Source organism: Ambystoma mexicanum, chromosome 1p, assembly GCF_040938575.1.
Source record: "Ambystoma mexicanum isolate Mex_15411 chromosome 1p, UKY_AmexF1_1, whole genome shotgun sequence".
Lineage (NCBI taxonomy): Eukaryota > Metazoa > Chordata > Amphibia > Caudata > Ambystomatidae > Ambystoma > Ambystoma mexicanum.
This window is the reverse complement of record NC_090921.1, coordinates 1,159,619,473-1,159,643,168: the sequence shown is the minus strand read 5'-3', so window position 1 is coordinate 1,159,643,168 and position 23,696 is coordinate 1,159,619,473. Positions and strand designations below refer to the sequence as shown.

The following is a 23,696-nucleotide window of genomic DNA, read 5'->3' as shown; positions in this document are numbered from 1 at the left end:
CGCTGTGCAGTGCTGAACGCAGAACCTAGAGGGCCTGAGACCTTTCCGGTGGCGAATGAAGTGAACCCTTTGACCAGATCGGTGACGAGGCCCATTTCCATTCCATTCCAAAACTAGGAGGGAGTATTTAGCCTAGAACTGGACGGAACCAATCTCTTAGTTTAAAGTAATCATATTCCATTCATTTCAACCTGTCCAGAACTGCATTTAGAATTTTGTGTCCATCCTGTGATTTCAAATCTGTAAGCGCCATCTGACATTCTTAAATCTTGACTTTATTTCTGAAAATCTACCTCCACAAAAGCGTCTGTATCTTTTGAACCGTATGTCCTATAAGCGAAATTTAACTGTCATATTAAAGCTAGGATCCTCAGCTTTCCAACAATTCATTATCGTTTTTCTGTAATCGCGATTTACGCACGCAGGAAAATTGCTGCGAATTGTAATTTAGCTCCATTTCACCACTTGTTAAAAATCGCTGTCTCCTGCTTGCCACTGCTGAATTTCGTTTTCCATCTGATAATCATTCATTAATCATTGCTAGTGTTGATCTGAACTAATCCAAAGTAACTATCACTCATCCTGAATCTTCTTTAGTGAATTAAAATCATTTTAGCATATTTTCCCATCCATTGCAACCACATTTAAAAGCATTTGGCCTGTGTTTTAAAATCACACCTGTTTCTCTAAGCTTGCTGGGGGAACTGGAATTTAACTGCATTTTGATTGCATTCTTGAAACCTGTGTGCCCTCATTTCCATCTCTTCATACTGCATGGGGAGGGGGAGTGAGTTGTCACATGGGAAAAAGTGATCATATTATCTCTTGTTGAAACCATATTGAGTTTATTGCTGTGTTGCATTCTTTCCACTATTGCCTTTCCTTGAACCATAGAAGTATTCTCTGCTACCTTATCATTTTTATACCAACTCCTCATTGATTAAAGAGAGTGTGCTATTGTAATATTACCCATTGTTGATCACTATTATATTCATAAGTGTGCTATCAAATATTAATTTATTCATAAAATTGTGATATATATATTGTTTAATACTTTAAATAAATCTTTTAATTTGCAAAACAAACCTACTTCTTGGCTCAGTGAGGTCAGGGGGATTCAAAGAGAGGGGCGTTATATAAGGGTTCATCATCCAGATTTAAGAGCTTTGACATGAAAATATATTAATAAAAGCTTCCATTGGGCATCCCAGACTAGGCATTGACTTAGTTGGATTGCTGGATTGAAGTCACTTACAAAGTGGGGGCTCGTAACAGGACTTCTGGATTAGAACTACCACTTGTGCAGCTTAATACAGTGTGCTAACTGACAGGATACATAAATCCTGTTGGATCACCATGCTGTGTTACGCTGTGAAAGCACCCCTCAAAAGGGAACGCTCTCAGGAAACGGTCGGTTTTGCAAAATAAAATAAAATTCTGTAAGTCAGGAAGGAAATCAATTTCCAGAATGACGACACTGGTAGACATCAAGATAGCGAGAAAGCACCTCTTACATAACCTATTTGTGAGAGGTGAGTGGACTCAGCAGGACCAGAATATGTGGTTGCAGGCAATCACACCCCAGATCACGGCAAAACAAACCAGGAAGCACAGAGAGAGAATGAGGCTCTCTGTCAGCACAATGATAGGCTCCAGCGACAGGTAGCCATGCAGGCTGACCTGCTAGAGTCTAGTAAGGCCTTGATTGAGGAACTGAAAGCACAGGCTCTTGCATGGCAAAGGGGAGCAGGGGCTGATAGAGATGAGGTTCGCTGGGAAAGGGAAACACGTGAGCATAACCTCTGGAGCCCTAGTACCAGAGGCCTTCAGCTCTCCCAGTCCCTGGACGCTGCCACCCCCATGTCCCCTGGCGCACATGAGCCCAGGGCCACGGGGATGGCAGATTACAATCCTGCCAGAAGTATGGGGCTCATGGGCCAGTACCTCCCAGGAATGGATGGACGGGCATCCGGGTATGGGCACCCGGATTTAGTGGGGAACCCCAGGAGGGTAGGCCCACTAAGGGCATCCTAAAAATCTCTGCCCAGTTCGGTCAGTGGGGGGGTACTCACCAAATCCTGGCAGCAAGGAGGAATCTGAAGACTCCTCTGAGCATCACAGGACACAGGAGACCAGGTCCCCACATTCTGCCAGCCATTCCCAGGCTCGCAGAATCCGGGAAAACCTAGAAGATCAGACGGGCACCTCTGGGAGCAGTGCTTCTGAGTCAGAGGATGAATGGACCAGGGTTACCCGAACCAAGAAGGCTAATAAGGCAAAAAGGGCCTTGCTTAAGGACCCCTTAAAACAGATTAAGGCAAAAAGGAGTGTCATCACCCCTTATCACAAGAACGCCAAGTATTCTGTTTGGGAAGACTTAGAGCTCTTTGAGCAAATGATGGAGACTTTCCATTTGAAAGACAGCAGCAGCTGCATTCAGTATATAAAATGGACATTCTCCCCAGAATACTCCAGTTTCTTTGCGGGGCTGTAGGACCAAAACCATTCAAGATGGTACACATATAGGGCGGCCATCTTAAAGCACTTTTCAGTTCATAGAAATCCCCAAGAGACTTGCAAGGCAGCCTACAATTTACAATGTGGGGAGGATCAGGCCCCACAAGAATTTGTGCAGGAGTTGAAGCGTGCCTTTGCGCAGACTACCAAAAGGTTGCGCACGGACAGTAAAGAGTTTGTAAATACGTTTTTCCATGCCTTACCCAAATGCATCATGACCCAGCTAGTGAGAGATTTTCATGAGAAAAGGTCACTAGACTGGGTCATTGAACAGGCCACCCAAATCTATGAGGTGCAGAAACCCATAGAAAATAAAAGTAATGCTCAGAAGAGCCCCAAACCAACCAGTACCCCTGCTGCCGCTAAGGTGGCAGAGGTAAAGGTTGCCCCCATGTTAGATTTGGAGATGGGGAGGCCTAAAAACCTGCCTGCACCGAATAATTCTAAGCCCAGAAGGCCCTCGGGCCAGTCACAGACAGGGAGTCAAGGAGGTAGTCCCACAAATGGGGTCCCTCACTCCCCTGACTATGTAAGTCCCTGCTACAAGGGAAACCAACCGATCCTGGGTTATGTGTGGACTCCTCCAGCCCAAGCGGGGGGATCCAACCAGGGACCTAACCCAGGGAACTTCCCTCCTAACTTTCCCCAGAAGGGCCGAAATTCACCAAATCCTGGGCAGGTTTTCTTCCCCAGGTATCCACAAAATGTCCAACCCCAAAATCATCCATCCTTCTTTCCCCACTTCCCTGAGCCCAGACCACCTAATCCGGGAGAGAGGAGGGCAAGGGTGTAGGGGTACCCAAATCTTCCCAACTCAGGGTACTACCAGAGAAGGGATAGCTACCCTTCCCGGGATCAGCCCAGGGGAGAAAACAGAACCCTGTATCAGCCTGAGCGGGTTTCACAGCTTGAGCGCCCGGTCCAAAACATGGCACAGGATCTGGGTCGCATGCTGAGGGCTCAGCAGAACCCTCAGATGGGCATGCCGGCGCAAAATGACCCAAACTCTGGACCTGGTGCTCCAGAAAAATGACGGGGGCAGCACCCCGACAACTCACCGATTCCCAGAGAGGAGGCACAAGAGGAAGGGTAAAGCCTTGGAGGAAGCTTCCTTCCCCACTTGTAAACAGTCCCTGGAAACCCAGGAACCGGAAACAAAATCTCCTACCCCTGAAAGCCTGCCACCCAAGGAGCAGAGAGTGGGTAGGAGAAAACACAAGGTGAAAGTAGTGACTCAAGAGGGCACCCCTTGTTTACTAGGGAATAACCTCCTGAGAAGGTTGTCACCCCTAATAGATTGCGTAAACAAGGTACTCTGGACCCAGACTAGCCGACCAATTAAGTTAAAACAGAGTGTCAACCATGTTAGTTTAAATGGCACATGCCACATGGTTGAACAAAAGTCTGACCAAGTAGAATTTCACTTCCAGAACAACCAAATTCCAGACGTGACAGTAATAGCAGTAGGACAACAGACTGGTGATGGGGGGTCCTCTCTATTTCTGAAAATCAACCTTCCTTCCAGTTTAAGGTGGTATTCCACACTGGAAGGAAACACTCTGAGATTCTTTACCAATCCACAATCAGACATTCCGACTCCAATAGTCCAGAAATATGTGAAATAAGCTCAGAGCCTGGCTGATATTCAGCAAATTGAAGAGTAGTTGTTCATCCCTGTTCAGTTAAATGATGGGAAGGACTGTTCTCGCCCGAGTGTGTGTGAACAACGGTAAGAGCTTCATCAGCGAAGCCAATTTCCACCAACTCCCAAAAGATCCAGCCTTTCCCACATTCAAACTGATAGACAAATGGGAAATGAACCTGGAAGCACCCAATTCCAAACATCTCCTGCCAGGCAGGTGTATGCTCAAAATCTCCATTGGCAACAAGAGCATAGGCCATAATTGTTGGGTCGTGCGAGATGTCACTGCCGCCTTTTACTTAGTCAGTGACATTCTCAATCGCTTTGCCATTAGTTTGGACCTAATAAACTTCAAGGCTTGGTCCCGATTAGCGGATAATCCCATGGGCTTTGATGACCAATAGAAAGCATTTAGGTCAGCTCAATTGCTACCTTATGAAGTTGAAATTCAGATTGGAGAGGAAGTCACCACCCCAGAAAGGACCCGACAATTCTCCCTGGAAGTGAAAGTTAAAAGAGGACAGAAATTGAAAAACCCTGATGCTTATATTCATCTAAATGCTTCCCTCCAATAGCAAGGGTTGGGGGTAAACCCAACACCATTAGTCAATATAGAACATTACACCATTCCAATAGAGGTGGATAACAGCGACTTAAAGAGTATCACTCTAGCCGCAGGCACCGTTATTGGAATAGTGGTTGATGACCAACATTTTTCCATTGATTTAGGGAATTAACTGTTAGGACCAATCCCCAAGGACTGTTTTGACAGTGACAGTGATGACAATACAACACCAGACAGGATCTTTACCCAGCATGAGGGGAACTTCCTGGTGTATACTTCCCGCCCTTATGGTAAGGAAGATGTGACTTGTGACTTCAGGAGGGATGAGGTGATTTTCCAGGTCCATGAGGGCTGCCTTTCCCACCTGAAGCCTCCAGTCCAAATCAGCACTCTGACCAGGGACTTCTCCACCCCGCTGGAGTAGGCCGCGGAGATAGCAAAACCATAAGTCTTTCCAGGCTTCAGGCAGATGGTTGAAGAGAGAGTCAACCTAGCTGATGCCTGTGTGACTCTGGAGCAGAAGCAAAAGTTGAAACAAGTTTTCTTGGATTTTCAAGATCTCTTTGCGGTGGACTCATATGACTGTGGTCGCACCGACATCCACACAACAACAATTCCCACAGACCCTGGCATGACTCCAGTGTTTGTGAAGCAATATCGCTTGCCTCTCGCCTCAATGGAGTCCCTTACTGAAATAATTAAGAACCTTGAGTCCCGGGGGATAATCTGTCCAGTCCAGAGCACCTTCAATAATCCGGTGCTGGGGATATTGAAGCCAAACGCCCAGTGGAGACTCAGCGCCGACCTAAGGGAGCTCAACAAATGGGTCTATACTTCCTGATGGCCTCTCCCCTACATTGACCAAGGGCTGGCCCAGATCCACGGGTCACAGGTATTCACTGTAATAGACCTGACCAATGGATACTGGACTGCACCTGTCAGTAGGGAGGACCAATACAAGCTGGCGTTTACCTTTGGGGGCCAGCTGTAGACATGGACCCGGACTCCCTTTGGATACATCAACTCCGGCAATTAATTCAACATTTTCCTACACAAGGCCATGCCCGACCTGGGTGAGAGGAGTAACCTGGTTTATGTAGATGATGTCCTCATCAAAAGTTCAACTGTGCAAGATCACATAGCAGAGATCCGTTATGTTCTAACCCAGTTGAGGGCTGCTGGAGCAAAACTTTCCTTTCAGAAAGCACAGTGGTGTAGAACCCGTGTTAATTTCTTGGGGCATGAGATTACTCCTCAGGGTCTCTGTCCCCAGGAAAAGAAAGTGGAAGCAGTTCAGAAACTGAAAGACCCCACAACTCTGCGGAAACTAAGGAGCCTCCTTGGACTGACTAATTGCAGCAGAAAGTTCATTGAAGGCTACGCAGAGATCACTAGACCCCTGATTCATCTCTTGAAGGGGGGGTCAAGTGGGAATGGGGTCCAGAACAATCCGAGGCAGTAAGACAATTCAAAAGAAGCCTCTCACAAGCGCCTTGCCTAGCTAACCCTGTCAGAAACAAGGAGTTTTTCTTGGAAACAGGGTTCCCTAATACATGCTTGACTGCAGTATTATACCAAAAGCATGACAAGATCAATAAAGGAATCTCCTATACGAGTAAAACTTTATCCTCTGTGGAGGAAAAATTCAATGACTGTGAGAAGGCACTCCTGGCGACGGTGTGGGCATTGAAGAATTACTGCCCGTTTATCCAGGGGGAACACCTCATAGTGGTGACTCCACACCAGCCTCTGCAATATCTCCAAAGTGACAGAATCCGGGCTGGAAATGTGAGTAATTCCCAAATTACTTCCTGGATTCTGTCAATGCAAGGCTTTCCTGTGGAGGTCAGATATGGCCAAAACAAGAAGAGTCCCCTCGCGCAAGGTCTGGCTGACTTGCATGATTGTGCCAGAGAAAACTGCCTCGCGGACGAGAGTGTAAAAATTTAGGAAAAGATGGATGTATACCTCAATTCCCCACACAAAGTTTTTGAAGAAGACAAGTGTGAGGGAATGCCCACTGTCTATGTGGATGGATGCTCTTACCATGTTGACAACAACGGGGAAAAATAACTTGTGGCCGGCGTAGGGAATGCATGGGTGAATGAGTCCCCAGAACCCTCCGCTGGGTACAAGATTGGTCCCCGAAGTAGTCAGGTGGCAGAGTTGATGGCTGTGCATCAAGCCATCCTCACTGCTGTCCAACATCAACTCCACGAACTGGTCATAATCACAGATTCAGATTATGTACGGAACGGGTTCATGGAGCACCTGGTTAATTGGAAAACCAGAGGCATGCTATGTGCTAATAACAAACCCTTGAAACATGGAAAGTTAATCCAAAATATTGATGATCTGGTCACCTTGAATGGGCTGACCATCTACTGGAAGAAGATCAAGGGTCATTCCAAAGTAGAGGGACCAGACAAAACTGGAAATGACTTAGCTGATCAGCTGGCCAAAACCGGGGCCATCCAATGGGATCTAATAGAGATCGAGCCCCTGTTGGGGGAAATCCAGGTCACTGCTATCACTAGGTCCCAGACAAATGCTCACAATGATCTTTCAACTGCACAATGGAGTAACGAGACCCCAGCTGCTGATTTTATTACGGCTCAAAAAGGGGATCCGATAATTGGTAAGTTTTACCAACACATTGAGGACCCTGAGAACTTTACCCTGACGGATACCGATTACATTGGGAAAGAGGACCTCAGAGTGTTGATGAAATGTCCAAGAATGTTCCGAATCCAAGACGGTTGTTGGTAAGGAAATCCCAGCTGGCCATGATCAGTGGGTGGTTACTACCTCATTCCGAAGCCTGATGTTAAGTCACGCCCATGATGCGGCCACAGCCGGTCATAGGGGGTTTCATACAACAAGTGAGATCTTACGAGAGGTTGCATACTGGCCACACATGGGGCAGGTCCTCGAGCAATACTTCAAGGGGTGTCTTGTGTGTGCACAATTTCAGCCAACATCCCTCACACATTGTGCGCCTCTCCAAAAGTGGGGGATGACACTGCCAGGGTCAGATTTGCAAGTTGACTTTATAGGGCCAGTGATTCTCTCCTCTCGGGGGAATAAGTACATGTTGATGGTGACATGCTTATTTACTAAATGGGTGGAATGTCTCCTGGCCCCAAACTGCAAGGCAGAAACAGCAGCTGCCCTGATGATCAACCACATCTTTTCGCGTTTTGGTCTACCCCAAAGGATTGAGTCAGACAGAGGTAGCCATTTCACCAGCGATGTCATGACAAAGATGTGGGAGATACTGGGGGTTAAAAGGAAGCTACACATTGCTTACCGGCCAGCCTCTTCTGGTGTAGTAGAACGTTACAACAAAACCATTGTGAGCATCTTAAAAAAGTTTGTGGCAGATTCTGGGCCAAGTTGGGATATCCGATTACCTCTTGTCCTAATGGCCATCAGATCTACCCCTTCATCTGCAACTAAAATGTCACCGTTTGAGCTGATGACTGGACGCAGGATGGTCCTTCCCCAGCATCTGCTCTATAGGACCCAAGAGCAGACATTGATCAATGCCTCCATCACTCATGAGTATGTGGAAAATTTAAGAAAACACCTTCAACATGCTTTTGCCTATGCACAGCGAAATCTAGAAAGATCAGCCGATAGCATGAAGACCCACTATGACATTGTAGACAAGATCTCGCCAGTCGCCTACAAGGTCCGCATCCCCAAAGGCAGTTTGGCAGAGGGGAAAGACAAGTGGGTCCATATTAAACACCTAAAGTGTTGCCATCCCAGGCACACTCTGCAGCAACTGGAGGAGTCCTCTGCAATCCCAGAGGAGGCCGCTCCAGATCAATACATTTCCAACCCTAAAATATCCCACATATAGGGCCTCATTACACGGTAGGCGTTATGGATTTAACATTACCGGTAACAGAATACCGGTAATGTTAAATCCCCATGCGTATTACGACCCGGCTCACCGCTATTAGCGGCACCGCTAAGTACGGTGCCACTAATAGCGGGCAGGCCGCATACGCGCGACCCTCCATCCCGTAAATTACGCCATGCCGCTATTAGCACAGCATCACAAGGCTAGTGGACATGCCAATAGCGGCATGGTAAAGCCCCCCAAACCCCTTACCGCCATGGTGCTAATGCCGGCATCGCAAACCACCCGTTAAGAGAACGGAGCAGTGTTCCCACCTGCCACAGGTGGACACAATCAGCACAGGTGGAGGCAATGGAGACTGTGGCAGCTCAAAAAGAGCACACCACACCCCTTCCCACACCTCTTCCCACACCAAGATGGTTCCAATACTGCCAGCATTACATGGCCTGGAGGACCTCATTGCAGCTGCAACAACAACAGGAAGCACAAAGGAGACGCAGGAGGAGGAGGAGGAGGAGGAGGGCAAGACAGGCACAGCAAGCACCACCACGGCACCTAATCATACCACAGAGGCATCCACCAATCCCCAGGATCAGAGCCAGTCCATTTAACCTAACCCCTGAGCAGATACACACCCTGTACTGACTGGACCGGGTTACCATCACCAGCATCGTGGACCTGATACACGACATTGTGAGCCTCATAGACATCCGAACTGCCATCCCCCCGCTACTGAAGGTGGTGAGTGTGCTCCACTTCCTGGCCACAGGCACCTACCAGCATACAGTGGAACAGATGCATGGCATCTCACAACCAGTATTCTCCCGTACGCTGAACCAGGTACTCGATGCCCTCCTGAAGCATGCACCTGAACACATATACATGGCACGGACTTCCCAGGAGATTGCAAATACCAAAGTTGGCTTCTATTCACTGGCAGGCATCCCAAGTTGCATCGGGGCCATCGACTGTACCCATGTGGAATTGGTGGTCCCACATCACAATGAAGTAGTCTACCGAAACAGGAAGCAATTCCACTCCATCAATGTCCAAATGGTATGTGACGCCAACAAGATAATCACACATTGCTGTGCCCGATTTCCCGGATCAACCCATGATTCCATGGTCCTGCGGAACTCAACTATCCCACGCTACATGGAGCGACAAACCGCACGACGTTCGTGGCTATTTGGTGAGTAGCAGGGCAAGCACATGGCAGCGTGATTGGGGGCGGGAGAGATACATACTCCAACTGGGCGTGATTGGGGGGGAGATATACATACTCCAACTGGGTGTGATTGGGGGGGAGAGATACATACTCCAACTGGGTGTGATGGGGGGGGGGAGAGATACATACCCGAAATGGGTGTAGCTTGTCGGCTGGCGGCAAAATGCACATACAGATGTACGCCAATGTCCATCTGGGAAGGCGGCAACGTACTTGAGATGAACCGACATGCAAGTATAAGCTACACAACACAGATGACATTCCAGGTCTAGTAACATTAAACATCCATCCACATACACATTGCACAACATTCCAGGCCACAAAATACAAACATTTCACACATGCCATCAAGATAGTCATCCGGAATTAGTCCAACACAACATCAATATTGCAATGTGCCCTATAATGCATGCAAAGGGATCACCCCTAGCCATAGCATTTCACCATGCACCTATAGCACCACTGAAGTGATGCCTCTATGCATGGGAACATCAATATTGGAATGGCAGTACACCAGCAGTGTTGAACCAAATCTGCGTGGGCCCAGGGACACCGAAGACCTCGCCTCACCCAGGACATGTCAATTACTGTTGGAGGCATTAATGGAGCATGTCCACTTGCAGGGTTGACCTCCCCCTTGGACATTGCTGTCACACAGACCATCTGCATGTATGCTGTTAATTGTGTACTTGAATCACAATGCAATGTCAATTTGTGTGATATGAACAGGCTGCTCTTGAGGTGAACAGTAACAGGACCCCGTTCGTTCCCCCATACAGGTGATGCGGGCGATCCCCTGAAGACCTGGCTCCTCACACCTGTGCGGAACCCACAGAACAGGCACGAGGAGGAATACAATCGTGCACATACCCGTCCCGCATCGTGATCGAGCAGACTTTTGGCCTTTTGAAGTCACGGTTTAGGTGCATTAGCAGGTCTGGTGGCACTCTCCTGTATGGACATGAGAAGGTGGCCAAGATCACCATGGCATGTATCATGCTGCACAATATGTGTATCAGACGGAATGTGCCACTGCCCCCTGACGTTGAAATAGAGGCACCTGATGAGGATGATGATGGTGATGAGGACAGAGGTGAAGGGGATGCAGGTCTTGCAAGAGGGGAGGGGCAGGAGGGACGTGCTGTGAGACAGCATCTGATCAACCAAATATTCTGAGGAACATGTTTTCGTACTGTCACATGGATATGGGTAGTAATGCACTGGTGTATGTTTGGAAGCACGAAATGGACCCTGTCGCCAATAAAGTACACAAACAGAATGAAGATGTCCAAGCCTGTGTTTTGATCAGAAACCAGTGTATTGAGTAACGGAAAGGTGAAAAAGTGCAAGTCCCCAAACATCCCACCACCCTTCCCCACCCCCCCCACAACAGACCCATAACACCCTTCCCCTCACCCCCACAACAGACCCATAACACCCTTCCCTCCACCCCCCACAACAGACCCATAACACCCTTCCCCCCACCCCCACAACAGACCCATAACACCCTTCCCCCCACCCCACACAACAGACCCATAACACCCTTCCCCCCAACCCCTACAACAGTTCCTCATGTGTCTGCCATGTTTGCGTTGGCCCATGCACACAGAGGAATCGCCATAAACCCCCTATTGGCCATTGTCTGTAGCAGCATTTAGAGGATGGCCAGACGTGCGCCTGGTGGTGCGTGTCGAGTGGCGGAGGGGGATTGTCTGTGTTGAGCCGGAAGATGACGATGGGGCAGACTGGCCTGGTTGTGTGAAGTGGTGGTCCATTATGTCGACCATGCGAGTTAGGACCTCCCTGAGCCTGGATATCTCGTTACACAGCCTGTCAGTGTTTGCGTCCATCCTCTCAGTGGAGTGCCTCGCCGTCTCCACGATATTCTCCCTGAGATGGGCAGCCTCCTCAACATGCTGGCCAACCAGCACAGTCAGTTTGTGTTGACACTGCAGGATGGTGGTCATTTGGAGGGCAGTGCTGGGTGATGTTGTACTGGATGCTGTGCCCTCAGATGCATCCACTGCAGCAGGTGAAGCCACCATGGGGGACAATATGGCTGGATTGTTGTCCTCAACAGTCACATCAGACCCAGGTGTCTGGAATGGTGCTGGCTCTGGGGTACTAGGGGGGCTTGGGGTGTGCATCTCCATTGGCCCAACTAGGGTGTCCTCAGGATCAGATAGGGGGGCAGTGGCGGCTGCCTCACCAGCGGATCTTGCGGCAGCTGATGGTGGGCCCTCGGTGGCTGGTATTGGTGCCTGTGGGTTCACCTACGGTGGTGGGGCTGCAGTTTGTGGTGCAGCTACTTCTGCCCTGGCAGTGGCACTCCGACGATGTTTCCCGCTCATCAGGTGTGACCTTCCCACCTTGCCCCTGGATGTTTTGGGGGTGTCTTCCGAGTCCTGTGCCCTTGGCCTCTTACTCGTGGCTGGTGCCTGGGATGCATTAGTGGCATCCTCACCATCTGTATGTGAGCCTGTCAGGGACAAGAAGGGGGATGGCATTGGTTGCGTTTCAATGTACTTAATGCAGATTACATAAATGATGCAGTTGTGGCCATTGGGACTTAGTAGTTGTGGATGCAGGTGATGTGCCAGTTCAGTGCCTCATCCATGCATGGTTGTGTTTGGAACTTGTGTCTGGTGATGTGTGTGTGTTTGGGTCTGACACTGACATGGTGAGGGATGGATGCATGTGTGGATGTGTGTCCATGCATAAGAGGAGTCTGTGCTCACATATGGGGGGAACAGTACAATCACATCGCATCCTGTCATGTGTACACTCACCTCCATCCGAAGTGGTACCCACGCCGAGCTCCATGGTGCCTACTCCCTCTATGGATTCCACAGCAATCAGGTTTCCACAGGTCTCCTCCCATTCTTTAAGTCTGATTGGTAAACCAGCTCCACCTGCACTGGCAATACAGTGGTTTTCCGCAAGGATGCCCCTCACCCGCAGTCTGAGGTCGTCCCACCTCTTCCTGCACTCACGCACCGTGCGGGTGCTGGTGCCCACTGCACTCACTTTGACTGCAACTTCCTCCCAGATGGCTTTTTTTTTAGTAGTGTTGGCCGCTACATGTCATTGGCAAAAACTACCTCTGCATTCTCAGCCTGGGTCTGTGTCAGCATATTCAATTCCTCTGCTGTGAATTTCTCCTTGCGCTGCCTGTCAGTGCTTTTTTTAAATGCTTTGGGCATGATGCAGGTGTCCCGGATGATTTAGAACTGCTGAACACTCAAAACAGGTCCAGGGGGCAGAGGATGGCAATGGATTGCGTTTTTAAAGATGGCCGCCATGCTCTTTCCCATTCCTGTGCGATGACGCTATTTCCGGTTCCACTATTTAACGGTCACCGCTATTTGCGGTGACCGCTATTTGCATGCAGCAGGAGGGTGGAGGTGCAATCTGCACTTTCGTCGAGGGCGGTAGGTGACTTTTTTGGGTCTTTACCGCCATGGCAGTAGGGGGTTTACCGGCATGGCGCTATGCTCGTGTCCGCGTACTGGTAATAGTGCGTTATTAGTGCACTCTTGCCAGAGCGGACACGTTGATAGCGCCATGCCGGTATTTTGGAATTTTTACCGCACAACGTGTAATGAGGCCCATAGTCTATAAAATATAATAATAAGAATGCTAATGTTTCCTGATTTATAAAATGTATATGCTCACCCCACTACATTAATAGTGGTGGGGAAATGTCTACGAATATGTTTCTGCCGCTTTGATTTGTCATCCTAGGAGAGATAAACCATGGAGACTGACCAAGGAGGACTGTTAAGGTGAATATCACGGGAGTGCTGCGTACCTGTTTGTCTTGTCGAGGGTCTTGCATTGGCAGCCAGACTGTCTGTTGTACACCGAGATAAGTGTGACGCGGGGAACCAGCCCTGACCTCAACCCAAGATATATAATGGGCGGAGGGTGAGCCAACTCCCAATGTCACAATGTGCTCACCCCTGATTTTCGTGACATCAGGACAGTGCAAGCACTGGCAGTGGGAGCGTAGAGTTGTCAATCCTCCAGTAGCAGTGGATAGTTCAGGTGTAAATCCGACTGAGAAGGTATGCTGGAGGGTCTTGTCCACGGTAGATGAAAATTTGCAGACAGGCAATGAGAAGAGCAACATGCACCAAGGGTAGGCAGAAGAGGAGGCAGGTCAGACAAGGGCAAACTAACTAGGGGGGCAGGAAGTAACTGGAGGGAGCATGCTGGAAGGAATCCAAAGGCAGGCACAGGGCTGGAGGCAACCCTAGGAACAGGACAAGGAGCCAGCAGGAACCCAGGGAGCAGAGCAAGGCAAAGGGCAGGAAATGAGGAATACGGAGCGGAAACACGATGAGAAACTAATCGCGTTGAGACGCGATCAGTGAATGATCTTCGCTTCTCTTATAGGGCCACCAGCACCTGAGAGGTTTGGAACACAAGCCACATCATTCCCAGGTGCTGGTGAGCCCAGAATGAGGCTTGAGGAGCAAGCTCTCGTAACTCCGAGTGCCCATCCCACCGTGCATGCACGGAAGCGAGGACACGGTCGCCCGCGCATGCGCAGAGGAGTATGATTCCGGACTCCTGGAGCCCCCCGGAGTGTGGAACCCCAAGCACGAAAGCGCGAGTAGACCCGCCAAGAAGGTGCTGGTCAGAAGGGAGTGGAAAACCCTGGTCTCCGGGTAAGTGGCGTGACACTATGACCCCTCCCAGAAAGACCCAGATCCCCAGGCTTCCAAGAAAACTGACGGTAGAATTTGCGAACAAGACGGGGAGCGTGCACATTATCGTGTGGTTCCCAAGTGCGATCGCAAGCTGGGCACCCCTTCCGATCCACCAAAAAGTGAAGCACTCCCCGACGTATGCGCGAGTCACATATTTCCTGGACCTCAAATTCAGGGAACCCACGTACCTGGACTGAGGCTGTACGAGGACCGGTACGTCTGAAATTGTCCACCACATAAGGCTTTAAAAGGGAGACATGAAAAACGGGGTGGATCAAGAAGGGGGTAACTGAAGACGAAAGGCCACAGCTGACAGAGGCTGGATGACCTTAAATGGACCAAAATAACGGGGGGCCAGTTTGACAGGTAAATTACGAACTGGCAGGTTCTTAGATGACAACCAAACCCGATCTCCCACTTGGACGTCCGGTTCCAAGGTCCGACCCCTGTCTGCCTGCCTCTTCATGCGCTTCTGTGCCTCTGCCAAGGCCCCACGTGCCAACTCGTGATGTCTCTGTATGGTAACCACCAGTTGATCAGCAGAGGGAACCGCACTGGGCAACACTGGACGAAAAGGCATCAACTTGGGATGTTGTCCTGTAGAACAATAGAATGGGCTTACTCCAATGGAGACATGAATGGTGTTGTTGTAGGAGGCCTCAGCCAGGTCTAGATGCGATTTCCAATTGGATTGAGTGGCGTTCGTATAGCATCGAAGATAGTCCTCCAAGGTCTGGTTCATTCTCTCAGTTTGGCCGTTGGTCTGTGGGTGGTAACCAGAACTCAATGCCCTACGAATGCCGAGATGATCACACAATTTGCTCCAAAAGGAAGAGAGGAACTGAGAACCTCTGTCCGAAATGATTTTTTCTGGTAAACCATGCAGTCGATAAACCTCGTGCAAAAAGGATAAAGCCATCTGGGTGGCAGTAGGTATCTTGCTGAATGGAATGAAATGGACATATTTGGTGAAGCAATCCACTACAACCATAATACAAGTATACCCTTCAGAGGGAGGTAATTCGACTATGAAGTCGGTAGCAATGGTGTGCCAGGGATAAGGCGGTAATTCAGTAGGCTGTAACAGCCTCAAAGGTCGCCTCCTGGGAGCCTTGATCTGGGCGCAGACTGGACAACTTTCCACATAAACCTTGACTTCATTAGCCCAGCCGGGCCACCAAAACTGTCTGGATACTAGGTCCTGAGTGGCTCGAATGCCACGATGTCCACCGACGTGCGAGTCATGGAAGCCATGTAGTATGTTTTTGCGGACAGTACCCCTGGGAATGTAAAGCCTCTTTTGAAAGAAAAGCAGCCCGTCGCGTTCTGTGACGAATGCTCGTTTAAGAAGGGCTACTCTTTCAGGATCAATCAAGGTCTCCCTTTGAATGGTCTGAAGATGGGAAGACAGCGTCAACAAGAAATGATAAGGTGAGATCAGAGGCAAGACTTGATTGGGGCCTTCCTCCTCCTTTTCCAGAGAGCGTGACAAAGCATCTGCTTTCAGATTGAAAGTACAAGGAATGTACGTTATGTTGAACACATAAGGGGAGAAGAAGAAGGCCCACCCAGCCTGACGTGGCATACGACATTGCAAAGAACGTAAGTACTGCAGGTTACGATGATTGTTTCGTACTTCCACTGGAAAACGACCTCCAAGCAAATTATGTCTTCATTCTTCAAAAGCTGTTTTGATGGCCAGTAACTCCCTTTCTATAACTGTGTAATTCCTTTCACTGGAAGTTAACTTGCGAGAGTAGTAGGCCACTGGGTGTTCAACGGAGGTGTCCTGGTCCCTTTGTAGAAGTACGGCCCCTACAGCAAAATCCTAAGCATCGGCCTCCACAAGATAAGTCAGCACGCTTGTGGATGATGTAAAATGGGAGCTGTACAAAAAGCAGTTTTCAGAGAGCTGAAAGCTAAAGCGGCATGTGAATCCCACTGATACGGTACCTTGCTGCGGGTCAATCTTGTAAGAAGAACCCAAACATGAGAGAAGTGCGGGATAAAACGTCGGTAAAAATTAGCGTACCCCAAAAACCGCTGAAGAGACTTAACATCATGAGGTGGCTTCCATTCTTGAATTGCTTGGACCTTTCTGGAGTCCATCTGTATGCCTGTACTACTGATCACGTAGCCCAAGAATTCCATATTGTCTTGGTGGAAAGAACACTTCTCTGCCTTGGCGAATAACTGATTTTGTGACAGGCGATGGAGAACCTCCCGGACGTGTCTGACATGTTCATCCAACGAGCGGGAAAAGATCAAAATATCATCCAGATAAACCCAAACTGAAATGCCTATCAGGTCGCCAAAGATGTTATTCATTAGACGCTGGAAGACGGCTGGGGCATTGCACAGGCCAAAGGGCATAAGCCTATACTCATAATGCCCGAAAGGTGTCTTGAATGCTGTCTTCCATTCATCCCCGTCTTTAATCCGGACCAGGTGATAGGCTCCCCGAAGATCTAACTTAGTAAAAATCGGGGCAGAATGTAGAGTTTCCAGGATGCTTCGAATCAAAGGTAACGCATAGCGATCCTTCACAGTAATATCGTTCAGCTGCCGATAATCTATACACAGGCGTAGTGATCCTTCCTTTTTCTTGACAAAAAACAACGGAAATCCTGCGGGTGATTTGGAAGGCACAATGTATCCCTTTTTCATACAATCGGCCAAATAGTCTTGCAAAACTTGTCTTTCGGTCCGAGTTAAAGCGTACAATTTAACATGGGGAATTTCGTTTCCAGGGATCAGGTCAATAGAACAGTCAAAAGACCGATGAGGTGGCAAGGGAATGTCTACAGGCTCAGAAAATACATGTTCAAAGTCAACGTATGCCTGTGGACCTTCAGATACAGGATATAGACCAGACATATTGCCACTGGGTTCTAGTGTGGTAGAGATGTTTGTGTCATGGGACAAGACAGGCGGACTGCAATACTGAAGACAGAAGGCAGAAGTAAATGTCAAGGTACGGTTTTCCCAATTGATCACTGGATTATGACGTTGAAGCCAAGGTAATCCCAAGACCACTTTGTATGTGGGAAACTTGATCACGTCCAGAGCTATCTGTTCCTTGTGTTCAGCGACCTGAAGAGATAGTTCCATGGTATGCAAACGGATGGGTCCTGAGGACAAGGGTGTTCCGTAGAGGACTTCGACTGGTAAAGCAGTACCTCTGGACAAAAGTGGTATCTTGTTTGTGGTAGCGAATACTTCATCGATATAATTTTCTGAAGCGCCGCAATCCAACAACCCATAGACTTCCTGAGAACTGTCTATCCATTGTAAGTGGATCTTTATGGTCATTAAGATGGCTGGTTGCATAGGCTGGAGTACCGAACAAGAGTGGGAAAGGACTGAAAGAGGAGTAGGACCTGTCGTTGCCCTTCCATTACACAACAGGCACTCTAGTTTCCCGCCTTCTTTTGAGGACGTAGAGGGCATGTATCCAAATAATGACCAGCAGCCCCACAGTAAAGACATAAACGTAGATTTCTTCTGCGTTTCTTTTCTTCCTCGGACAAAGGATCCCTTATGCCTCCTAACTGCATTGGTTCGGGTCCAGGATCCATAGAGCCAAACGTACCAGCAGGAACACTAGGCATTATAGGATTTGATCTCTCGAACTGACGTCTCTCAGCCTTCCTTTCAGCCAGTCTTTGGTCAATCCGAAGTACTTGTTCAATGAGACGTTGGAAGGTATCTGGTTCAGTAATGTGTAGAGGCTGTTCTTTGTACTCTTCTCTCAGACCCCGACGAAATAATGTTTTCTGGGTTATTTCAGGCCATTGTGAATCGGTTGCAAGTTGTCGGAAACGACTTATGTATGATATTATGTCTGCGTTCCCCTGTTTGATGTCCATCAGTTGGTTTTGCGCAGCCAAAGCTAAATTGGGAGTTTGAAAGACCTCCAAAAACGCCTTTTCAAAAGCCACAAAATCATTAAGTATGGGACTGTTTGTGGCTACCAAAGGTGTTGCCCAAGCCAGGGCGTTTCCAGCCAGGTTCCCCAGGATGTACCTGATCTTGGCCTTGTCATTGTTGAAGTGAGTTGATCTGAAGAGGAAGTGAATCAGACAATGATTGCAAAATTCGGCCACACGACGCGGGGTCTCCATCAAACTTGATTGGTGCAGCATGGGCTAAAGTACTTTCAGCTGGAGAGGCTCCCACAGCCCCCTGCATTACCAATTGTCGTAATGTTTGATTTTCTTGATGCAACGCAGTCATTTCAGCTCTAAGGGCACGCAACTCATTACGAAGATCCTGGTCCTCCTCCATCTCAGAATCAGAAGGCAGGTGTCTCAATCTGTTAAGGTGAGTATCACGGGAGTGCTGCATACCTGTTTGTCTTGCCGAGGGTCTTGGATTGGCAGCCAGACTGTCTGTTGTACACCGAGGTAAGTGTGACGCTGGGAACCAGCCCTGACCTCAACCCAAGATATATACTGGGCGGAGGGTGAGCCAACTCCCAACGTCACGATGTGCTCACCTCTGATTTTCGTGACGTCAGGACAGTGCAAGCACTAGCAGGGGGAGCGTAGAGTCGTCAGTCCTCCAGTAGCAGTTGATAGTTCAGGTGTAAATCCGACAGAGAAGGTATGCTGGAGGGTCTTGTCCACGGTAGATGAAAACTTGCAGACAGGCAATGAGAAGAGCAACATGCACCAAGGGTAGGCAGAAGAGGAGGCAGGTCAGTCAAGGGCTCACTAACTAGGGGGGCAGGAAGGAACAGGAGGGAGCAGGCAGGAAGGAATCCAAAGGCAGGCACAGGGCTGGAGGCAACCCTAGGAACAGGACAAGGAGCCAGCAGGAACCCAGGGAGCAGAGCAAGGCAAAGGGCAGGAAACGAGGAATACGGAGCGGGAACACGATCAGAAACTAACCGCATTGAGACGCGATCAGTGAATGATCTTTGCTCCTCTTATAGGGCCACCAGCACCTGAGAGACTTGGAACGCAAGCCGCATCGTTCCTTGGTGCTGGTGAGCCCAGAATGAGGCTTGAGGAGCAAGCTCTCGTAACTCCGAGTGCTAAACCCACCGCGCATGCGCGGAAGCGAGGACACGGTCGCCCACGCATGCGCAGAGGAGTACGAATCCGGACTCCTGGAGCACCCCGGAGTGTGGAACCCCAAGCGCGAAAGCGCGAGTAGACCCGCCAAGAAGGTGCCGGTCGGAAGGGAGTGGAAAACCCTGGTCTCCGGGTAAGTGGCGTGACAAGGACGACCCGGGGTCCGGGAGCAAAGATCCGAGGGTCCAGGGTATCGCTCAATACTCCCATCAGGACTGGCGAGGAGAACCGATCGATCCACCCCTGATGGAGGAAAAGATACTGAACTTTGCCATTTTGGAATCAGAAGAAGATGAGGCTAACATCCCAGTTTTTCGAGTTCCATTGATGGAAAATCAACGCCATCGCAAGAGGGGGGCTTGTGGGATGTTTTAACCCACGCATCCAAGCCCTACAACAGTACTGTGCATTGCTGGCAGCATAAACATCAGAATGGCCACTGGAAAGCATGCTGCTCGCTCAAAACCATCCAAAAATGCCCAGTAAAAACCGGAAAAATAGGCTGCCACCCACTTTTGCCTATATTAGTGAGCACAGGAGGTCACTGCCTAAAACCACCATTGGGCTACACACACAGTAGCCTGAAACAACTTGGAAAAGGCAATACTGATTGCCAAAAGCAACACAGAGCTGTTTGGGAATTAATTTCTTGATTGTCGAAAATTGCTAAAAACCTGGCTCACAAATCACCTAAAGATCCAACCTCCTTGTTGGGTGTTCCACATTACCCTGCTGCAAGAATCCACATCAGTAATATATCAGCAAGAATCATATGCTATCAAGCAAAATCCACTTTAAGATGCTTGCTGAAAGACAGCTGTCAGAAATGGGTGCAGTACCGTGACTCGCTTCTGACAGGTGCTGGCGATCTCTAATTTGACAGGAGAGCTGTATTTCAGAAACTAAACTTTGCCAAAGAAGAGAATTCCATTAAAATGCCATATAAAGTGCTACACAGTGATTTCATGTTGAAAAAGACTTGATTTAAAGATATGTTGCTTATTTTCAGTTTATAATGTTATTTTTTTTACAAAGAACTAAGTTGCAATTGATCAGGAAGTAACTTGATGCAGTTCAGACTTCAAAAGGCTTGCTTTTCATGAGAATCCTTCACACCTTGGGACTCCACACTAGAAGGCAGGATATTGCAGGGTCATGTTAATCAAAAGTAAGGAGATTTTCCCTGCAGCCTGGAGGAAGGAACATTGGGGGCTTTGGGACTGAATAGAATATGCTGATTTGTGTGTGACTTGTCAACAGCTGCTCCGGGAGAAACAAGACATGTGACCTCTGAGTCAGAGCCAAGCTTCTAGGGGCGGTGACAAACCATTGTGGACTTAGCATTGCACCAAATATATGTTTTATAAAATTGCAATTTACAAAGTGTTCCAAGCTGACAAAAATGTACAACTTGGGGAGTCTTAATATGAAAAACGCACCCACAGTTTGAGACTAAGCTGAAATCCGTACGATGTTCTGAGACCAAACCCCGGGATTTATTAATATTGTAGATACAGTGTTTATGCTAGGAACATAACAACTTACAGTAATATGCTCAGAGAGGGTGTGTAGGTCTGTGTAAAATTGGGTGCAAGTCCAATATTGCGAAACCCGCCAAAATTGCAAATAAGTTGTCATTTCTGAACTAAAGCTCTTAGGAAAATCAGAGTTGGACAAGGATGCACCTTAATTAATCCATGATGTGTACATGTATTCTCAACAACTTTTGTATCTAGGAAACCCGGTTGTTTTGAAAAATGGATTTTCTATGAAAAAGCTGAGGGGAGGGATTACAGCTAAGCCATAAACACACCATCATTCTGACACACTAATCCCTTCTCCAGTCAGGGCACAGAGAATCCTCTAACCTATCAAATCCTTAGTGGGTTGAGCATGAAGAGTCAGCCTCCACACCCACTTTGAAAACACATAAAAAGAGACTGCTTTGGACAGGCAGGAACACACTTCTCTTTCCACTACTCACCGATTCCTGCGAAGCGCTTTGCCAGAAGACTCCAGATTCCAGACTCCAGATAGACTCCAGAACCAAACTCTAGAACCCAAACTCTAGAACCTTGGAGAAGCATTGGTGTAATCCACAAGCAGAGTCCTCTTCAGCAGGCTTCAGAATCTAGCAACCTGATTCTAACCCCTAAACTTCAAGGGGCTCTCACCTTCAACAGCCGGGCCGTGCTGTTTGATTCTAGCCAGGAACCCTGTGCTAGAACCAGGACTCCAGACCCAGAAAGCAGAGCTGATCCAGAACCCGTCAGATCCAGTTCCAGAGGCCGCAGACCGCTGTGCAGTGCTGAACGCAGAACTTAGAGGGCCTGAGACCTGTCCGGTTGCGAGTGAAGTGAACCCTTTGACCAGATCGGTGACGAGGCCCATTTCCATTCCATTCCAAAACTAGGAGTGAGTATCTAGCCTAGAACTGTACAGAACCAATCTCTTAGTTTAAAGTATACCTATTCCATTCATTTCAACCTGTCCAGAACTGCATTTAGAATTTTGTGTCCATCCTGTGATTTCAAATCTGTAAGCGCCATCTGACATTCTGAAATCATGACTTTATTTCTGAAAATCTACCTCCACAAAAACGTCCATATCTTTTGAACCGTATGTCCTAGAAGCGATTTTTCATAATCGCGATTTACGCACACGGGAAATTGCTGCAAATTGCAATTTAGCTCCATTTCACCACATGTTAAAAATCGCTGTCTCTTGCTTACCACTGCTGAATTTCGTTTTCCATCTGATAATCATTCAGGAATCATTGCTAGTGTTGATCTGAACTAATCCAAAGTAACTATCACTCATCCTGCATCTTCTTTAGTGAATTAAAATCATTTTAGCATATTTTCCCATCCATTGCAACCACATTTAAAAGCATTTGGCCTGTGTTTTAAAATCATACCTGTTTCTGTAAGCTTGCTGGGGGAACTGGAATTGAACTGCATTTTGATTGCATTCTTGAAACCTGTGTGCCCTCATTTCCATCTCTTCATACTGCATAGGGGGGGGGAGTGAGTTGTCACATGGGAAAAAGTGATCATATTATCTCATGTTGAAACCATATCGAGTTTATTTCTGTGTGCATTCTTTCCCACTATTGCCTTTCCTTGAACCATAAAAGTATTCTCTGCTACCTTATCCTTTTTATACCAACTCCTCATTGATTAAAGAGCGTGTGCTATTGTAATATTACCCATTGTTGATCACTATTATATTCATAAGTGTGCTATCAAATATTAATTTATTCATAAAAGTGTGATATATATATATTGTTTAATTCTTTAAATAAATATTTTAATTTGCAAAACAAGCCTACTTCTTATCTCAGTGAGGTCAGGGGGATTCAAAGAGAGGGGTGTTATATAAGGGTTCATCATCCAGATTTAAGAACTTTGACATAAACATATATTAATAAGGGCTTCCATTGGGCATCCCAGACTAGGCATTGACCTAGTTGGATTGCTGGATTGAAGTCACTTACATGTAATCATGCAGGCCTATTGGGCCACGCGTAAATTACAGCATGCAGTAATGGTAAACAAGTCTAGAGGTATTAACAGGTGTAATGCCTCCAGACAGCCATTTCTTACAAGACTGTTGAAGTTCAAGCTCGATTACAAGTTGTGTCAGTCTAGAAATCTAATTTGAGGCCGCAAACGTATTTTGGTGGCCGTGGGCCAACCGTCTCATGCACGATACGACAGAATATAGGTTTTCGAGTGTTCTAATGAACAGCCATTTTGATGTAACAAGAATCGCCATTTTGTTTTCTAACCATTGCTCATTGCTTTGTGTTCCTATTGCTTCGCAGTATATTTTTCGCTTACACTGCTCGACTGAGGAACAATGCTGTCTGTATATGAAAAGGACAAGGCCACAGGGCCGAGAGGATAACAAGAGTTTCACTGAAACACAAACGTAGACAGCGCCAGGAAGAATGCCCAGCTCCCTCCTTAATGTAGCCTTGAAGCAGAGCCGCAGGGCATTTAATCATTTTACAGCTGCCAGCCAGTCTCGTTATATGGTAGAATATGTTACAATAATACCGCTAAAGGCTTGAATTAT

General features: G+C 47.9%; 1 protein-coding gene across 4 annotated transcripts in view; it reads left to right on the top strand.

Moving 5' to 3' along the window:
- Nucleotides 1–23,696, top strand: part of LOC138450493 (uncharacterized) — a 604,516-nt gene that overhangs the window by 160,429 nt on the left and 420,391 nt on the right. The window contains exon 3 of one of the 4 annotated variants that reach the window (XR_011260184.1): nucleotides 10,603–11,102. The exons of the other annotated variants lie outside the window; for them this stretch is intronic. The gene's annotated coding sequence lies outside the window, so the exon portion shown is untranslated. Of the gene's footprint in view, nucleotides 1–10,602; nucleotides 11,103–23,696 lie in introns of those variants that run through there. 4 annotated transcript variants of the gene reach the window in all.